We start from the raw sequence: 19,826 nt of genomic DNA on the forward strand, positions 1-19,826 counted from the left end.
GTTCTTCATCCCTGCTCTAGCTCAACTGGTTAATGTTTTAGTTGGTGTTCTTGCTGGAGTGCCTCTCCCCCCCGTCAGTTCCATTCATGTTGTTGTTGGCATCTATCTTTCTCAAGAGACGATGGAGCGCTCTTCTGGAGCTGCAATCAGACTGCTGGAGAATCACAGCACCTGCTGTGGCTGTAGAGACTATAACTCCTTACTGCTGCCTCCCGAGTTGTTTTTTGCTGCATTATCAGCACTGAAATGACCTCTCCTGGGCACAGACCTGAGCAAAGTGTATACGGAGGTCCAGGGCTGCCCAGAAGACAAGACCTCCCTGCTCAGACTGATGTGGTCCTGTTGGGTTGAAATACCGTATTTTCCCCTCTATAACACACAGATTTTTTTCTCCTAAAAAGGAAGGGGAAATGTCTGTGCGTGTTATAGAGTGAATGTGTGGTCCCTGGAGCCGAAAAATCAGGCAAAAATCAAATCGCGCTTCACGGAGAAGGGAAACCTGAAAAGAGGAAGCGGCTGCTTTCCTGCATTCTGCCTCAGGGTCTTACTGCCCACCCACCTCTGTTTCGTTGCTGTGTTTGCTGAAACGGAACAAAGAGCAGGGAAAGCCCCTCCCCTCCAGGCAAGCAGAGGGGAAAGTGCTCCTCTCTGTGCTCCGTAAAGTGCTCCTCTCTGTGCTCAGGTGCTGCTGGGGGAGAGGGAGAGAGAGGGGGGAGGGAGAGAGAGAGGGGGGGAGGGAGAGAGAGAGAGAGAGATGGCTGGCTTGGATGGGGGAAACTTTTGCCTTTCTTTCCTCCCTCCCGTTAAATCCCTCTCCTGCATTCTTAGCCAGCTGCTTCTCTGCACACCCCTCTCATGTCCCTTCTTTGTTTTTCCTTCGCTCCCCACTTAAAATGTGGTTACAAAGCATAGATCCACATGGATCCTCAGGATCTTTGCATTGGGTCACCCCAAATTCACCATCAGATCACATAGCATGTCCATGGCTACAGCCTGCACCAAAAAAATCACGCACCCACTGTTGCCTGGGGCTGCTATGGTGCAAAAACATGGTTACAAAGCATGGATCCACAGGAATTCTCAGAATTTTTGCATTGGGTCACCCCAAATTCACCATCAGATCACATGTCTGTGGCCACAGCATGAAGCACAAAAATGATACATCCACTGTTTCATTCAGAATGTTTTTTCCCTTGTTTTCCTCCTCTAAAAACGATGTGCGTGTTATGGTCAGGTGCGTGTTATAGAGTGAAAAATACGGTAAATGACAGACGAGTGAGGAGTGTCATATGGGAGGCATCTCCCGAGCATGTCTCGGGGAGTCCCTTTTATTGAATATTACAGCATTGCCACATATGTGCTTGTTGCTGATTGGTTAACACAAGTACAAAGCAAGGGTTGCATATAGGCATTAATCTCCAATAGATTAAAGGGTGGGAAAGGGAACACAAAACTAGACAGGCATGAAAACCTCCTTATTAAATTATAACTAGTGATTGATATAGCAAGACTTAAACAATAACTAGTGATTGATATAGCAAGACTTAAAAGGACATAACAAGCACGTTCCATAGATGTGGTCAATCATGGATTAAGAACAGGTCAGGGTACAATGTTTTCATGAACTCAATGTGAACTGAACATTCTAGGGTGATGAATGTCTCAACTTAGAACGGTTTGTGCAGAATCATGTGCACTAGCAAAAGTTCCCATCATGGTCCAAAGGAAAGCAGAGCAATACGGTTGGTACCAGCTTGGCTGCAGGAGTTGCCAGAAGGACACTATCCAAGCATCTTGGGGACTTCACTCCAGATTTGTGTAGGGTTTACTCCTAAGCCTTTTCATCTCCCAAAGATGTCCTACAAGGCATCCATTAATATATGTGTCAGCTAAACCACCCACAATCAGAACAAACTAGGTTACCCTTGACAGTTCCTTAGAATGTCAACTTCACCTGCTAATTCCCCCCCCCCATAGTCTTTGAAAGCATTTTAGGGTGTGAAAGGGGAAGGAGGGACTTCTTGGTGGGCACCACTTGTGAATTTCTCTTCATGTCAGTTAAACTTCCCATAACTAGTTTCAGCATCTACAGGCAGCAATGTATATTTTGTATTACAAAAATCAGCATTATAAATCGCAGTAACCTAAGGTCAAATTTATGGGATGCAGGTGGCACTGTGGGTTAAACCACAGAGCCTAGGACTTGCTGATCAGAAGGTTGGCGGTTTGAATCCCCTCGATGGGGTGAGCTCCCATTGCTCGGTCCCTGATCCTGCCAACCTAGCAGTTCGAAAGCACATCAAAGTGCAAGTAGATAAATAGGTACCGCTCCGGTGGGAAGGTAAACGGCATTTCCTTGTGCTGCTCTGGTTTGCCAGAAGCGGCTTAGTCATGCTGGCCACATGACCCGGAAGCTGTATGCTGGCTCCCTCGCAATAAAGCGAGATGAGCACCACAACCCCATGGTCGGTCACAACTGGACCTAATGGTCAGGGGTCCCTTTACCTTTACCTTTAAGGTCAAATTTACAATGTAAAATAAGCAAATATGCATACATATCCTTATTGCAAACAGTGGAAATGACTAGCACTATGGAAACCCTGGTTAATAGAAGCCCTGACCAGAGTCTCTTGGAGTTGGACTAGATGTCCCTTGGAATCCCTTCTACCCCCTACAGTTCTGTGATTCTGCGCTCCATTCTCTCTCCTACTCATGAAATTTCACCAGGCTGCGTTTGAAAATTTTCAAGTAGTCATAGGGGTTAGAAACTTGTTTTTTCTTTCAAACAAACGAGCACCCTCAAGCATTAGCCCTGTTGGTTGCGGACTGACTCTGCGGAGAAGTCTGTTAGTCAAAAAGGGAAAAGCCAATTTGTACTAACATCCTATACCCAGTGAAAGTGAAACCACCAAAGGCCCAGCACAGAGCTTTCCCAACACTTCATACTGGTGACACTTTTTAGACATGCATGAATTTGTGGCGTTGTGGGTTAAACCACAGAGCCTAGGACTTGCCGATCAGAAGGTCGGTGGCTCGAATGCCCACGATGGGGTGAGCTCCCGTTGCTTGGTCCCTGCTCCTGCCAACCTAGCAGTTCAAAAGCACGTCAAAGTGCAAGTAGATAAACAGGTACCACTCCGGCGGGAAGGTAAACGGCGTTTCCATACGCTGCTCTGGTTCACCAGAAGCGGCTAAGTCATGCTGACCACATGACCTGGAAAAACTGACTGAGGACGAACATCAGCTCCCTTGGCCAGTAAAGCAAGATGAGCGCCGCAACCCTAGAGTCGGTCACGACTGGACCTAATGGTGAGGGGTCCCTTTACCTTTACGTTTTAATTTGGTTTTACTAGCAAACTGGAGGTTAAACGAAACCCTTTCCAGCCCTGGGAGGAGCACAGGGAGTGTACATTCAACACACCTACACACTGCAGCCAACACACTTAACATGTCATGACACACAGTTTGGAAAGCTTTGGCCTAGCAGATTGAATTAAGGTGTCTGTTTGCTATTGCAGTGAACATTCAGTTCACACTCAATTTACTCTGGGACTCTCGTTTTAAGCACAATTCTCTCTGTTGATTTAAAATTGGGACATGTTAGATTTCCCCCGTTCCACTTGGTTGAGAGCCATCGCTCTCATCTCTCTTCTCCAGATTTACTTCATAATGTGACCACATTTCGTCTAAGCTGTTTGATTAGTTTGAGATGCTGTCCCCACTGCTTGTTTCTGCTAAGCTGATTCTTTAACCCTCATCTGTTTCCAAAAGCATTTTCCTAATCACAGAATCAAATGGAATATAGAATATCGTAATCATAGAATATAGTTTAGTCATATTTTTTTCGTGGGGAGAGGGAATGATTTATTTGATAATGACTCAAATTCAGTGTTTACACGTGAAATAATAAGGGATTTTAAAAAAGAGATTAGAGGTATACAAGGATCATATTTTGGGAACTGTGCTGATATTTGTTAGTTTCTGTGGGACTGCAGCAATCGACTTAAGGTCTCTTCTTATAACTTGAAGTCTTCTGAAGGTGTGAATAAAGAAACCTGTCTAAATGGTTACTCCTTAGCTGCGGCATCGATGTAAAGCAGCAAACGGATTAAAGGAGTTTTCATCACGTTGGGTATAATTTAGGTCCCTGTGTGGTATTTTCAAGTAAACATGAGGCCTACCTCCTGGGAATAACAGATTTGGATATTCCGCAAAAGAGGAAGGGTATCTTTTTATATGCGATGGCAGCAGCATATAAAAGTTCTGATCGCGGCAAAATGGAAGAGTAATGAAATCCCCTCTATACAAGATTGGATCCAAAAGCTGACAGAATATGCCAGATTAGATGGTCTATCAGAAAAAATAAAGAATGAATCAAAACAGGAATTTGTTTCAAAATGGGAGGTTTTCAAAGAATATCTGGAAAATAAATATAGTAGTTTAAATTCTGTTGCAGCATTTGAGGAACTTCAGTAATAGTTGCAAGGCAGATATAAGATATTAGATATATTAAGAAAAAGTTTAATTATGATAAAAGTGTGTATTGGCAATAAGTAATATGAAATCGAAATATGGAATAGACGGGAGGTTGGGTCTTTAGTGTTAAGACCAATATATGTTTTATTGTTTGCTAAGAAAATTATGTGTCTATAGTAATTCCTGTGTGTAATTTGGTATTTGTGTTTTCTCTTTTTTCTTGCTGTATCAATGAAAATATTTTTTTTTTTTAAGTAAACATGAGGCAGGATTAGGCCGCATCTGCAGCACTCATGCAGTTCCTCTTCCGTAGCTGGAGGAGTAACACCTGCATGAATGTCTTGCAGCTTCAGGACCCGCCAGTCAGCCTCTCCTTTTTAAATATTTGAAAACTGTCAACATACGGCCTTCCTTTCAACCACCCCTCTCTTCACAGACAGAAAGTGCTATCTGTACACATTTGCAGCACGATCTATCTTTGAACGCTGTTGATTGGGACTGCTTTTGATTTTCAGTGAGTCGTCACAGACATTTAATCAAAACATTATTTAGGTGCACTGAGCACACGGATAGCTGTTTAGACAGGAATCAGCCAAGGAGTTTTGAACTGCCAAGTGTTGCAAAGGTAGCAGGCTGCTGAGGTGGATTTTGCTTCAATAAACCGTCTTCTTGGCTTCCCAGCCAAGGGAACTCAAATAGCATTGTGTTTGCATGCAGAAATAGTTACAGCACTTTATGTAGCTGTGCAAATCACTCCTCTACCCCCAAACTGGGATGATTGTGGGAGAGATAGTGTTTCCCCTTTTATGTGCTGAAAAATAAGTTTGGAGACAGTCCTGTTTCCTTGAAGTTCTTCTTGAGAGAGAGAAAAAAACCACAATTTTATTTTCATTGATGGTTAATTACTGACGGAGGAACACTTAAACCTGGAATTGTGAGATGGCTAAAGGTAAAGGTAAAGGGAGCCCTGACCGTTAGGTCCAGTCGTGGACGACTCTGGGGTTGCGGCACTCATCTCACTTTATTGGCCGAGGGAGCCGGCGTACAGCTTCAGGGTCATGTGGCCAGCATGACTAAGCCGCTTCTGGTGAACCAGAGCAGCGCACAGAAACGCCGTTTACCTTCCCGCCGGAGCGGTACCTATTTATCTACTTGCACTTTGACATGCTTTCGAACTGCTAGGTTGGCAGGAGCAGGGACCGAGCAACGGCAGCTCACCCCATCATGGGGATTTGAACTGCCGACCTTCTGATTGGCAAGTCCTAGGTTCTGTGGTTCAACCCACAGTGCCACCCGTGTCCCTCGTGAGATGGCTAGGGAATGACTAAGTCATGTGATTGCTAAGTTAAACATGAATGTAGATGGATGTGTTAGGCACTTCTAGTCTGTTGCTGTTTCCATGTGGGATTTGGTCACATCCTGGCAAATGCACACTATGCAATTAAAGCTGATGTGGAGCTCTTGTGAAACAAACATGCTCCCCCAAAAGATCACATTTCTTGCAATAAGGAAAGTGACAAGAAGATGCACTGGAAACCCATTCTTTGAAATGGCCTCTAACAGCTGGGAAGGGTTGCAGGTAGCAGAAACAAAGAAGTGAGAGTACTCGATGTACTACTGCATGTTTTTTTGCCTTTTTATGAAATGAAAAACAAGACATAATGTTATTTGGATACGTCCGCGTGCAGATCTGCATAGGCTCTGTTCCATGTCTGTATAATAGGAAGAAGAAAGGCTTTGGCTACTTCATGGAACGGCTGTTGAATTCAAAATGGTTCATTTTTTTTAGAAGAGGCCCCCCCCCTTTCCGCCCTGGGTTTCAAGACCGGAATCTTGCATTAAACAGCAGCTTAACTGGTATACTTTCTATTCAGCTTAATTTTGAATTGGACATTAAAGCCAAAATATAAATCTCAAGTGATGCATTGCCAATCAGATATATTGTATATTACAAATATCACGGACTGGTTAATCAAGGATTTTCCAAATCACTGCAGAGGTCTCTTGAACAATTTGAGCAAATATGTAGTCCTATCACACCCGTATCTTAACACTTAATTGCCTGTTGTAAAAAACAAAAAAGGGTCTTATTTTTTGTAATAGCAGAGAATGACCCCCCCCCACCCCGGTTATGGCTCTGGAAAGGAGAGCAAATGTAGGTGCAGTAGAAGGGGAGGGGGAGATTGTAAGAATGAGGATGGTACCAGCATTTATGGAGCAGAACATAGAGTTGTGTTGTCTTTAGCAGTTAAGTCACTGTTTACAAGTTCTCCTGTTTCTTTATTAGACTCACGAGGACTTAAGCTTAGATTATAATGAGCATGGAACTCTAGTTATAGAAGTAAGCTCCTCATGTAATGTTCATGCATGCCGACTGCTCAGTTTTAGTTTGAATTTAACCCAGAGAGGATAAAGAACCTGGGTGACCCTTGTGGAACTTGCCCTCCCTCTGCTGCTCACCACTTTTCCATCCCACCTGAAAATATGTTTTTGTTACTTGCTGCTAATAAGTTTTGTTTCATTGAGAAAGAATTGGCCGTTGTTCAAAATCACATGGTTATCTCTTCTTATAAGCTGCAAGACGCAGGCGCCTTGCCGGTGAACGTTGTCAGGTCGGATATAAACAGTCTTTTTAATTTGTTGCCTTGGGCTGATGAAATCTCCTCCCCAAGAGAGAAGGAACGAACATGTGGTGTTTCCATGGAGAGTTGTTTTCATCAAGCATCTTAACATCCCAGTCTGTTGTTTCACTCTCACAGTGAACTCCTTCACTGTGGGCTGAACATTGTGTTTGTATTTATGACCTGCTTTGAGGGGTTCTTACACCATGTCTGTATTCAAGGCCTGATTTATTTTTACTACTTTGTGTTAAAATTACTTCATTTGGTTTTACAGGAGGAGGCAGGGAATAACTTTGGCGTGTGAGATTGTTACGGCAATTTAACATTCTCCACTAAGGATAAAAAGGTAAAGGGACCCCTGGCCATTAGGTCCAGTCGTGACCGACTCTGCGGTTGCGGCGCTCATCTCGCTTTACTGGCCGAGGGAGCCGACATACAGCTTCCGGGTCATGTGGCCAGCAGGACGAAGCCGCTTCTGGCGAACCAGAGCAGCGCACGGAAACACTGTTTACCTTCCCGCCGGAGTGGTACCTATTTATCTACTTGCACTTTGACATGCTTTCGAACTGCTAGGTTGGCAGGAGCAGGGACCGAGCAACGGGAGCTCACCCTGTTGCGGGGATTCGAACCGCCAACCTTCTGATTGGCAAGTCCTAGGCTCTGTGGTTTAACCCACAGCGCCACCCGCGTCCACTAAGGATATCACCCTATTATTAACCACTACCATAATTAATAATAATTACTAATTAATAAATAAGTATTTACCAATAAATAATACTAATAACAATAATCTCATGCAGAGAGGCCAACTGATTATAATTTGACTTTTTTCCTTATGAATCAATATCAAAAGACCCCAAAACTCCTAACGACTGCCATTAAGATAAGGGCCACAATGAGGCCCTCTGAGGCTATATCCACACAACCTTTAAAAAATATTAGAATCAATGAAGGCTGAGTGCCTGCTTCTATGCAGTCCACACACAATCTAGCCCAGCTGCCTATTTTAGCCCCTCAAAAGGGCTTCTTGAGAAACTGGTTTCATTCTGGAAAATAAAAGCTCATTGCGGAATGATTCTGCATTGCCCTGTAGTGTGTCCATTTGAAAACCGGATGTTAGTCCTGGCATTGGGGAGGGAGGGGGTGACTTGTATCTGCGCCTGGCCAGTGACACTGTGGGTGGGCATGTGCCAAGATCACAATGGCCATTTCTTCATTGATTTGGGGCACGTGTGAGGAGGAAAAGGCATGGATATTCTAATCAAGCTCACTGGAAGGACAGATCGTGAAGTTGAGGCTCCAATACTTTGGCCACCTCATGAGAAGAGAAGACTCCCTGATGTTGGGAAAGATGGAGGGCACAAGGAGAAGGGGACAACAGAGGACGAGATGGTTGGATAGTGTTCTTGAAGCTACCAGCATGAGTTTGACCAAACTGCGGGAGGCAGTGGAGGACAGAGGTGCCTGGCGTGCTCTGGTCCAGGGGGTCACGAAGAGTCGGACACAACTAAACGACTAAACAACAACAATTCTAATCAAGGGGAGGGGTTCAAATGTGTATCCATTAAGCACAACCACCTTTGTGGACAGCAGGGTCCAAAATCAATCTAGACTGAGAGCAGTGCGTTGGGGATCATCAAAGCCTACATTTTTGTGCTACGAAAAGGTACACAACCTGAGTTTTAATCTGCATAGTTTTTAGGATTGTATTCAACGCAGCACTAAGCCACTTGCCCAACAGAATGTTCTCCCCCTGGTGCACCTCCTAAATATTTTCTGGGTTTCCCCCCCAACTCTGGAGCAGATTTTGGGGTGGTGCGGTGTGTGCGGACAGCGGAGGAGAGGCAGGGTGGGGAAGCCCCATTATGCTAGCAGTAACCCTTGTGCTCACACAGTTATTTAGCTGGGACACCACCCTCAATTTTGACTTTGAAGGCAATTTTATCTGCTCTGCTGTATTTATATATATTTGTACTTTGTTATGGTGGTGGCTGATGTAAAAATCCTATCTATCATCTATAGCTTTGTTTCCATTAAAGGGTCTGTTTTACATTTGTTTAAAATGCTCCACTTATCCCAGCCAGTTTTCTGAATCGCAGCAAGAGCCTTAGATCATTCCAAGAGTCTCGCTTGTTTTTCCTGTTCTGAGATGGTATTCTCCTTACTTCAAACATTCCCATATAACTGCCAGCTTCTGTACCTTCTGGGGGTCAAACTTTTTTAGACCTAGAGTGGGGGCCCTGAGACGGTCCAGATGTTGGGCACAAACCCCATCGGCTCCAGCCAGCGTGGTCAGAGGTTCTGGGCATTGTGATCCAAAAACATCTGGCAAGTCACCGAGTTTGCATTCCTGCTCTAGTCATGGGGTTGAAGATTGGAAGGGGATTCCCCACACTTCCAAAACAGGTATATGCAAGAACACTCTTTCCAAGTACAGTGGTACCTTGGGTTACATACGCTTCAGGTTACATACGCTTCAGGTTACAGACTCCGCTAACCCAGAAATAGTACCTCGGGTTAAGAACTTTGCTTCAGGATGAGAACAGAAATCGTGCTCTCTTTTGTACATACAACCGTTGAAGTCTATCATTCTTTCCCCACAAATGAAGCTTGGGGGCAAAACCGGTAATGGCATCGTCAAACTTGGTGGGGTCACCGGGACCAGATAAATTAGGAGGGCCAGATGCAGCGCATGGAATCCTAGTTCTTTATCCTTCTAATTAGGTCCTGTGACGGGCCACAGGGACTTTTGGGGTAGGCAAACACCAAATAAACTTCATTAAAACAAGCACGTTTTGTAGGCAGATGAATCGCTTTCCATAGCGTAGGACTAGCAAACTCGCATCCTGCAGGCCTGATTCTTTCCACCAAGCTCTCACCCACCAGCCTTCTGATCCAATTTAGTGCCACCACTGGGGAAAGAGGTCAGAGGAACAGCGGATTTTCCTTCTCATTGTGATCTCACCCCCACCTGACTTTGAACGTTGGTTGGGCAGGGCTCTACATTGTTTGGGGTGCCCAGATGGGTAGAGCAGGCACATCTTCAGATCTTTCCCCACCCCAAAAATGCACGTGGGGCATCAGGGATGCAACAATGGGGTTGGGTCAATGAGCGGATGACAAGGGCGTGGCTGCTGTGGAACTTGCTTTAGGTGGCATTTCTGTTCTTCCTCTCGTACGATGGAAATTGTTTGAGGCATAACGCCAAACACAGCTCAATAAACATTAGCCTTGGTCACAGCTCATGAGTTTTCAGCAATGGAACGGCAGTGGCTTGTCGAAACCTGCCAAAGTCTACTGTCAGTAGGTTTTCCCTAGATGTCTACAATGGAAAACTTAGCTCAGCTGAAACTTGTTCCTGCGGCTGGAGATACCCAAGGATATTCAAGCATTCTCAGGTTAGGCTGAACAGGCCTCCTTTGTGTTAACTCCCCAAGCGTGCATCTCCAAAAACTCAAGCTGCAAGTTTCCAATGCCACACCTTCTTCTCAACATACCAGGGCTAAATCGCACCATCGTTTGACTCCCTGACAGGCACACTGTTCTAGTCAGCATTTCTTAACCTGCTTCAGAATTAGGCTGCTGATCAACTGCTGCCATCTACCGTCCACCTGCCCCACACTGACCAGCTGTACCTCAGTTGGCTCTTCACATCACTTTGAGCCATGGAAATCTAGTGGGACTTGTGAAGCCAATCTGGGCCGAACCTATGCACTGCAGGTGGCATCAGTCATGACGTAGGCCCCAAATATCGCCACCTTTCCTGCAGCCCCTCAACAGGTGTTAAGATCAGCAGAGGGGACCCTCTTGGTAGTTCCGTTTCATCAGAAGTTTGGTGTGTGGCCTAGGAAAGTGCATTATTTGGGGCAGCCCCCAGGTTGTGCAATTCCCTCCCCACAGAGGTGCAGCTGGACTCCAGTATCTTCATTACACTTTCTGTTGCATGCTGAAGGCTCTTTACTGCCTGATATATCACTACATGCCACCTGAATTTCCACAGCAGCGTGAGATTCCAGGGTTTAGAGCATGGGTAGGCAAACTAAGGCCTGGGGGCCGGATGCGGCCCAATAACCTTCTAAATCCGGCCTGCGGACGGCCCAGGAATCAGCTTTCTTTTACATGAGTAGAATGTGTCCTTTTATTTAAAATGCATCTCTGGGTTATTTGTGGGGCATAGGAATTCATTCACCCCCCCAAAGTATAGTCCGGCCCCCCACAAGGTCTGAGGGACAGTGGACCGGCCCCCTGCTGACCCCTGGTTTAGAGTTAGGCATGCCTTACCCAGTGTCCATGTTTCCTTTGGAAATGAGGCACAACAGAGACAGTCTTTATGATACATGGTTTATTTACGCAAATATACAACCTGAGTCTAGATAGATGAAGTTTAGACCATTCACATTCCAAGGGAGTTCCTTGCTTCTCCCACAGGCACAGCAGGCTTGGGTCTCAGAACAGAGAAACCTGCCATGCTCCCTGTCACAGTCAACTCACTCTTTGCCTCCATCTTCCTTGTTGTTGCTAACAGGCTGAGGGTTTCTCCCTGGCATTCATCATCCCCAAACTGAAATCGTAAAGCCTTTTGGTCCCATTAACACTTCTGGAGGAGTGACCCCACCGAATGTCCTGATGGCTCAACAACTTATAACAATATATAAAGTGCAGTAATCTACTACACGGCCTAATGGTGAAGGATGGCTAAGACAACACCCACCCCAAAAAAGCACAACAACTTTTGTCTCCAAATTTTTACTTTTTGAAATATGGCAACCCTACTGTCTTTGGCAGTAAGGATTAAAAACTACGGTTGCTGTTGTGAGCTTATATAGTGGTTGTGGAAACAAGTCTCTGACAGAGACACAGAAAGGGTGTTCACATGCAACATCCTACGATGTAGATCTTTTCATCATCATCAAACCTTTTATTGGCATCACATCCAAACATACAAAACAAATCAGTACAGAATTACCACTTCCCCAGTGGCACAAAACATTTGCTAAAAGAAAGGAGGCAGAGCAGTCTATCGTCACATCTCTTGGTCTCCAGGGAGATCAGACGTCTGCAGTGTATTTCAATGACAAAAAACCAAATAGAGATATTTAGCCACTAACTTGGTGAGCTCCTGATCATTCCCCAGTAATAGAAAATTTATGACCTCCAGCTCTGGTTTCCATTTGGGGATACAGAGTTGATCAAGAAATTGCTGGCAGAGATCAGCATATAGTTTACAATTGAGAACCATATGTGTAAGGGTTTCCACCAGGTGGTTTTCACATGGGCAAGTTCTTTCTCCTTCCACCCTGCCTGAGAACCTTCCCCAAAGGAGGTTGGATGGATTTGAATTAAACCTGGCCAGCGAAAATGCCCTTCTTTCTTGAGGTTGAGCAGAAATTCAAGGTAATTGTGGTTAGTTTCATGTGCCCAAGAAAGTTGAAAATAAAGAGGAGAACATGTTTTCTCTGCTGCTACTGTTGGTTTTTGGCGTTCAATATCCCACAGCCTAGTTTTTATTATAGCCTTGGCAGATGGTAGGGACATCGATCGCAAAAGTTCCGCTGACAGTCCGAGTTGCTGTACCTTCTTGTTAAACTGTTGTAGCCCTGGGGAAAGAAAGGGGTCTAACAAAACTTCTTTTCTTTTTCATTGTAAGCTTTGTCTTATCTTTGTGTTACCACAGTGGTGCAACCTTGAGTAGGAAGTCCATCTGAGGTAATTTTGTCTGTCCCTGTCTGCCAGACATTATTGTAACTGGTGCCATGCCAGTAGAATAAGGGGTTCAGTTCTTGTTTTATATCGGCTCCCTCCGCTATAGCAATTTATAAGGCTTTCTTGAGTGCCTTCATAAATCTTTCAATTTTTCCATTTGCTTGTGGCCAAGGAAATGTGATTTTTCAATGTTCTTTTAGTCTGAAAACTGGGCAAATTGCACACCCCAAAGAGGTAGCCCATTGTCACTTTTCACAATAGCAGGTATTCCGTAAGATGGGGAAAAAAATCTTCTTCAATCTTGGGATGACAGCATTTGCTGAAGTGTTGTTGTTGTTGTTTAGTCGTGTCCAACTCTTCGTGACCCCATGGACCAGAGCACGCCAGGCACTCCTGTGTTCCACTGCCTCCCGCAGTTTGGTCAAACTCACGCTGGTAGCTTTGAGAACACTGTCCAACCATCTCATCCTCTGTCGTCCCCTTCTCCTTGTGCCCTCCATCTTTCCCAACATCAGGGTCTTTTCCAGGGAGTCTTCTCTTCTCATGAGGTGGCCAAAGTATTGGAGCCTTAGCTTCACGATCTGTCCTTTGCTGAAGTAGTGATGACTCTTTCATCCTCTGGGTAACAGCCATAGTCACCCATAACAACCAAAAGACGTCCTCCGTTAGGGAGATCACAGAAATCAAGACTGGTTTCAACCCATGGTGATGGTTGGCTTACTGGGAATAGGGGTGTACCTAGGGGTTGGTGAAACTGGCCCCCACCAGAAGCACAAGCACAGATGCGCCCCTGAAAAAATCACCCCAGATTCCTCTGACTGAAGAAAGAGAGTTAGTTCAGTGTGGTGAGAGGCACAACAGACAGATCACCTGGATGACAATTACCTCAGAACACATTGAGATTGGGGTGGGGCAGAATGGCTTGTGTCACCAACGCCACCCTCTTCGTGTCCACCCTCTTCGTGGGGGCTTTTCACTTCTCCCAACTTTTGTGTCAGTGTGTGGCCCTTGAATTCCCAGCCCCCTTCCCGGGGGGAGCACTTAATACAACAAGGTAAACCAAAGGTTCTCCCGCCTCCCCTTAACTTATTTTACCTTTTGAGGAGACTATGCCCACAGCCCTCCCATGAGGAAAGCTTGAAACTGAAAACAAGAAACCCAAGAGCAAGGGCAGGAAAGGAGGAAATATTCTCACGAGAAACCATGCACCGCTCAGAAGAGTGAGAATTCAAATGCAACTTATCTTATGCCTATTGAGTGACTAATTGATTAAGATAAATAAGGTCAGAAATAAACCTTATGATTGTTAGAGGTACAGGAGAAATTCAGGTGCTGGGGTTTTGATGGGCAAGCCTAGCCTTAGTTGTTGTTGTTTAGTCGTTTAGTCGTGTCTGACTCTTCGTGACCCCCTGGACCAGAGCACGCCAGGCACTCCTGTCTTCCACTGCCTCCTGCACTTTGGTCAAACTCATGCTGGTATCTTCGAGAACACTGTCCAACCACCTCATCCTCTGTCGTCCCCTTCTCCTTGTGCCCTCCATCTTCCCCAGCATCAGGGTCTTTTCCAGGGAGTCTTCTCTTCTCATGAGGTGGCCAAAGTATTGGAGCCTCAGCTTCAGGATCTGTCCTTCCAGTGAGCACTCAGGGCTGATTTCCTTCAGAATGGAGAGGTTTGATCTTCTTGCAGTCCATGGGACTCTCAAGAGTCTCCTCCAGCACCAGAATTCAAAAGCATCCATTCTTCGGCAATCAGCCTTCTTGATGGTCCAGCGCTCACTTCCATACATCACTACTGGAAGCCTAGCCTTAAAAAGTTGCAATAGAAGAAGAGGAAATTCAGCAGCTAAAGCCCTCAAAGCCACATGGCTTCTTCTTCAATGTCCTTCCTTCTTTTTCCTGTGCCATCAAAAGCCAATGGTCAAAATCCAGATTCCGTGCACTTCAGAGGTATCTTCCTCTCACCCCATGCTCTAAAATGATTTTTTTTTACTTATCTTTTGTGATTTCCCCCCTCTTGTTTCACACCTAATCTCTAGCCTCTTGGCTGATCTGAACTGCAAACTCTTCAATGTTGAGGCCTGATCGGTCAGAATTTTGATTGGCAACAGCAAGCTTCTAAACTTCCAGAGGCTAAGCTTGGCCAGAAAAATCTGTTGTTTGCAAATTTGCTGTTTAATTGTTTTTTTTTTAATTAAAAAACCTTACAAACATGGGCAGAAACACATACTAAGACATGCTCCTTGACTAATGCAATACAAATGGAGAAATATTTATGGAAAAGCCATCCTAAAGCCTATGGAAGAAAAATGCACAATATCTGCTCCAACAGACCAGCCTCAAAGCTTCCTTCTCCACATTGCCAAGTTTCAAAACAAATCCTTGAAACATTTTCCACGCTGCAAGTTTTAGAACCTATAGCCCCCTCCCATGCTGGAATGATTCAGGGAATCTTATTAATAATGGGACCACAACTGCGGCCCTAAAATGAATAAATATGCTTCCAGCTCTTCTCTCTGCCCCACCACTGTCCCTTTCTGTCCCTCACACGGCTATGCGTTTGTCATTTTCAGCTGACTTGCCCCTTCAAAACAACAGCCAACATTCTTTTGACTTGGAAATTTAATCAGCACTCAATTTTACACGTGGGTTTTGATGCGCACAGTTGGATCATCTCATGAACGGCCACTGGGTGGCAGCAAAGGAACACCAAAGGCTGTAGGCAAGCTGTAGCCATTTGCGTTGAAAGATCCTTTTACAGTTCAGGTATGTCGTTGGCATAGCGGGTTGTGGGTGGAATAGTTGTTAAAATAGAAAATTCTTACACAAGTGCAATAGGTGAGATTCCTGCAGATACAACTTTTCCCACCTAGCAGGTTGCCATAGTTACAAATCCTTTCTTTTAATATTTCCTCCCTTTTTTATAGACCATAGTTGTTTTAATAGACTATTGAGGTTTGTAAACTCATTTGCTAAATATTTCCCCATCAGCAAACAGTTTTGCATTTATCTCTGCAAAGGCAAGTAGTGGATTTTGGATGGTGTGGATATACTACGTGTGATATCATTTATTTCTTACTACTTTCACTTTGGGTGATGGTTGCATCAAAGTTTTCTTCAGACGCTGTTGCAGTTTAGCCTTTTGCTGTATTTTCATACTATGTCTCTCTTAGATTTTAGCATTTCATTTCATTACTGTCCCCCCCCCTGTAAATCGCTTAGATTACTGCCCCCACCCATAAAGCGTTCTCTCTCTCTCTCTCTCTCTCTCTCTCTCTCTCTCTCTCTCTCTCTCTCTGTGGTATAAAATGAATGAACGAATTGTAACTTTGCCACAAAGTATATATAATAAACCAAACAGCATCATCTTAAGGAACAAAGGGCAGGTTCATTCCCCAAGCTTTTTAAATACTATAACATGAAGTTTTAAACTTTGGCTTTGCTCAGCTCAGTGCAGGAGTAAGAAAGACCTGGAAGCAGCAAAGCCTTTATGCTCACACCTTCCCTGGAGACCATAATTTGGCTTATTGGGACATGCAAAGCAGCCCACGGATCCCTTCTAAGAGACACAAGCCTGGGCACCTGCGCATCGATAACTTTTCCTTTCTCTGAATCGCATGATCTGTCTCTTCAAGGATTTCTGTGGCCATCGCCTGATGCTGGAGGGCTCATAAAACGCCAAGCAGGAGTGCTGTTGTTTGTGCAACGTGCTTCAGAATTTATTATCTACATTTTCATGAAGATATATCAAGGCTGGGCACAGCATGGAAGAATAGAACCAACAAACGTCTGTAAAACATGCTAGATCAGGGGTTAGGCAACCTAAGGCCCGGGGGCCAGATGCGGCCCAATCGTCTTCTCAATTCGGCTCACGGACGGTCCGGGAATCAGCGGGTTTTTACATGAGTGGAATGTGTCCTTTTATTTAAAATGCATCTCTGGGTTATTTGTGGGGCCTGCCTGGTGTTTTTACATGAGTAGAATGTGTGCTTTTATTTTAAAATGCATATCTGGGTTGTTTGTGGGGCATAGGAATTTGTTCATTCCCCCCCCCCTTCAAAATATAGCCCGGCTCACAACATGGTCTGAGAGATGGTGGACAGGCCCATGGCTGAAAAAGGTTGCTGATCCCTGTGCTAGATTGCTTTAAATGCCAACATCCTTCAGTCCAGGGAGAGCAAGTTGTGGTGTTCTTCAGGCGATGGACTACAACTTCCATTAGCCCCCGTTAGATTGGCCAAAGGTCAAGGATGAGAAAGGTTGTAGTCCGGCAACATGGCTAATGGGACCATTGCAAGGTGGAGTGCTGTGTTGTTGCAGGTGATGTGTCAGAGGCGCCTCTATTTGAGTTGTTCTGCGAAGGCTAAACAACAGCTTTTGAATACCGTATTTTTTGCTCTATAAGACTCAGTTTTTCCCTCCTAAAAAGTAAAGGGAAATGTGTGTGCGTCTTATGGAGTGAATGCAGGCTGCACAGCTATCACAGAAGCCAGAACAGCAAGAGGGATTGCTGCTTTCACTGCAAAGCGATCCCTCTTGCTGTTCTGGTTTCTGAGATTCAGAATATATTTTTTTCTTGTTTTCCTCCTCCAAAAACGAGGTGCGTCTTGTGGTCTGGTGCGTCTTATAGAGCGAAAAATACGGTAGATTGTCTGAATGCAAGCCATGTCTCTTTCTTGGTTTAATTCAGGCAAAGCTCTCTGTGCACAAAGACATGCGGAACCAGGTTCTCGAATCTATAGAGACACCATGCATTTTTTTTAGCCCCCCCAGTGCATATGAGTAAACCTTATCTCAGCAGTTTATCAGCAGACTGAACCTCTTTGAATGCAACTCATTCAGATAAAGTTACAAGGAATTCTTTCCAAGGCAAAAGGCTTTCTGTTTATACTGCATACTTCAGAGTAAAGATGCAAAACCCTGAGCTCCCAAAGCTGGGCTAGTTTATAGTCACCCCGGTGGAGATTTAATCTGTTATTCTGGTCAAAAAATGTAAACCAAACCAAAAAAGGGAGCTGGAGATCATCCAGAACTTCATTTAAGTTCCCCGTGTCTTCTTCTTCCTTTGTAATGCTTGAACAATTCGTTATAGCTCCCCCTCTCTCCCTTTTTTGTTCTGTTTGAGCGTACTGCTGTTTAGAATAGAGGCAGGAATTGGAACAGAAGACTGCCTTTGCTTCTGTAAGGTCTGGATTCAGTTCCATATGGAATTCCTCAAATAACCTTACATTTCCACACCCAGCCTCTAAAATTAGCCTTGGGTCTTAGAGGCATTGTGACACACACACACACACATGCACAAATACAGAATTTAAATATACCCATACAAAGTACATTAACACGGGGTAGCTATGTAAATCTCTGGGCAATACTAGCTGCAAAAGTCCAGCACTTCTTCAAAAGGAAGTCGGATGAGGTTTTTGATACTTTCTGGCCATTTCCTCTAGGCAACTGATTTTGTGTTTTTTTTTAAAAAAAAATTAATTAGAAATTTAAACAAAACATATTATCCAAAAAGTTGTCATCTTTGGTCCCCCCCCCATTTTCCTCCCTCCCCCACCCTCCCATACAACCCCCCCAACTTCCCTCAGTTCCAATCTTTGGTTTCTCTGTAAATGCTATTCTTTGCATGTTACAAAGTTGTATTAATCCTTAAATTATCTAACTGATAATTGTCAATAAAGAGTTTGTGAGTGTTTATTCAAAACCTTCCAAGGAGTCCAATTCACTTTGTTGGGTCTTCAAATACTTTGTAAAGGGTTCCCATTCATCTTTGAAGTCACAATTATTCTTGTCCCGTAGCTTATGTGTCAATTTTACCAGTTCTACATAGTCCATCGGTTTCTCTTGCCATGATTCTTTACTTGGAATTTCTTCAGTCTTCCATCCTTGTGCTATTAGGATTCTTTTGGCAGGTCTTTCCCTACAATCCCTAACAAAAATGCTTCAGGTTTTTTAACAAATGTTAAGTGGAACATTTTCTTCAATTCATTGTATATCATTTCCCAATTATTTTTATTACATTACAATCCCACCACATATGATAAAATGTCCCCTCCTTTTCCTTACACTTCCAACATATATTTGAACTAGATTTGTACATTTTCCCTAATTGCACTGGTGTCAGATACCATCTATACATCATCTTCATATAATTCTCCTTCAACAGAGAACAATGACCACAGTGGAGAGATTTTAATATGGACATGGATGGAAGAATTTATTATTACCCAATACAGTATGGAGGAATGGTGGTGGGAATTAATGGCGGGAAAGTTAATTACTAATAATAACAACAATTTGGGAATCCCTCGTGGGCTTTTCATGGGAAGAAGAAATGAGTGATTCTGAGACACTTTGACTTAAAAGAAATATGGTTTAACAGAAAGTGGAGAAGATGGGTATTAACATGGGCTGAATGACTTAGATAACGTTTACTTATGTAACCCGAAGATGGAAAATTGGAAACTACTTTTCTCTATTTCTAATACTCTATTTCCCTTTTGTCCCCCCCCCCCACTTCTCTTTCCCTCCTCATTTCTTGTTCTCTTTCTCCCCCCCCCTTTCTTTCTTTTGGAGTCCTAGGTTTGGGGCCTTTGCTAAAGTCCAGGGATTAAGTGCTCATGGGTGATTGATGGAGAATCCTGGGTGGGAGAAAGGGATGTGTTGCTCTCCCAAGGAAGGAAAAGCAGAGACCCCAGGTGGGGACTGCAACCTTCTGTAGGTGGTGGGGCTGATAATTTTCTCTAGGAGAGGACTCCATTTTCTACTTGTCCTGTTTGTAGTTTTGGAACCTGTGAAGGGCGTGTCTCCCAATGCTGCCTCTACAGCAGCCTCTTGGTTGGGGGATGCCATTTTGTGATTCACCTCAGGTGCCAAAATGGCTCAGGCCGGCCCTTCCCCTAACAGATTACCCCTGACGGAATATGGCCCTCAGCAGAAAAGAAGTTGCCTGCCTCTCCCTGGAGCAGGCAGCGATACCAGGCCAGTTGGATAAATTGAGTTTGCCTCATTATAAGGCAACTTCCT

At 44.4% G+C, this 19,826-nt stretch overlaps 2 long non-coding RNA genes across 2 annotated transcripts in view; one reads left to right on the forward strand and one right to left on the reverse strand.

Annotated features, from left to right (window-relative positions):
• LOC309367356 overlaps positions 1 to 19,826 on the reverse strand; it is a 124,851-nt gene that overhangs the window by 67,657 nt on the left and 37,368 nt on the right. The gene's annotated exons all lie outside the window — the stretch shown is intronic.
• LOC309367379 lies at positions 2,440 to 12,460 on the forward strand. The gene is made up of 2 exons (XR_014167109.1): positions 2,440 to 2,518; positions 12,346 to 12,460. It is a non-coding gene; the product is annotated as an uncharacterized lncRNA (long non-coding RNA).

Source organism: Podarcis melisellensis (assembly GCF_964234715.1).
Source record: "Podarcis melisellensis genome assembly, chromosome: 3".
Classification (NCBI taxonomy): Eukaryota; Metazoa; Chordata; class Lepidosauria; order Squamata; family Lacertidae; genus Podarcis; species Podarcis melisellensis.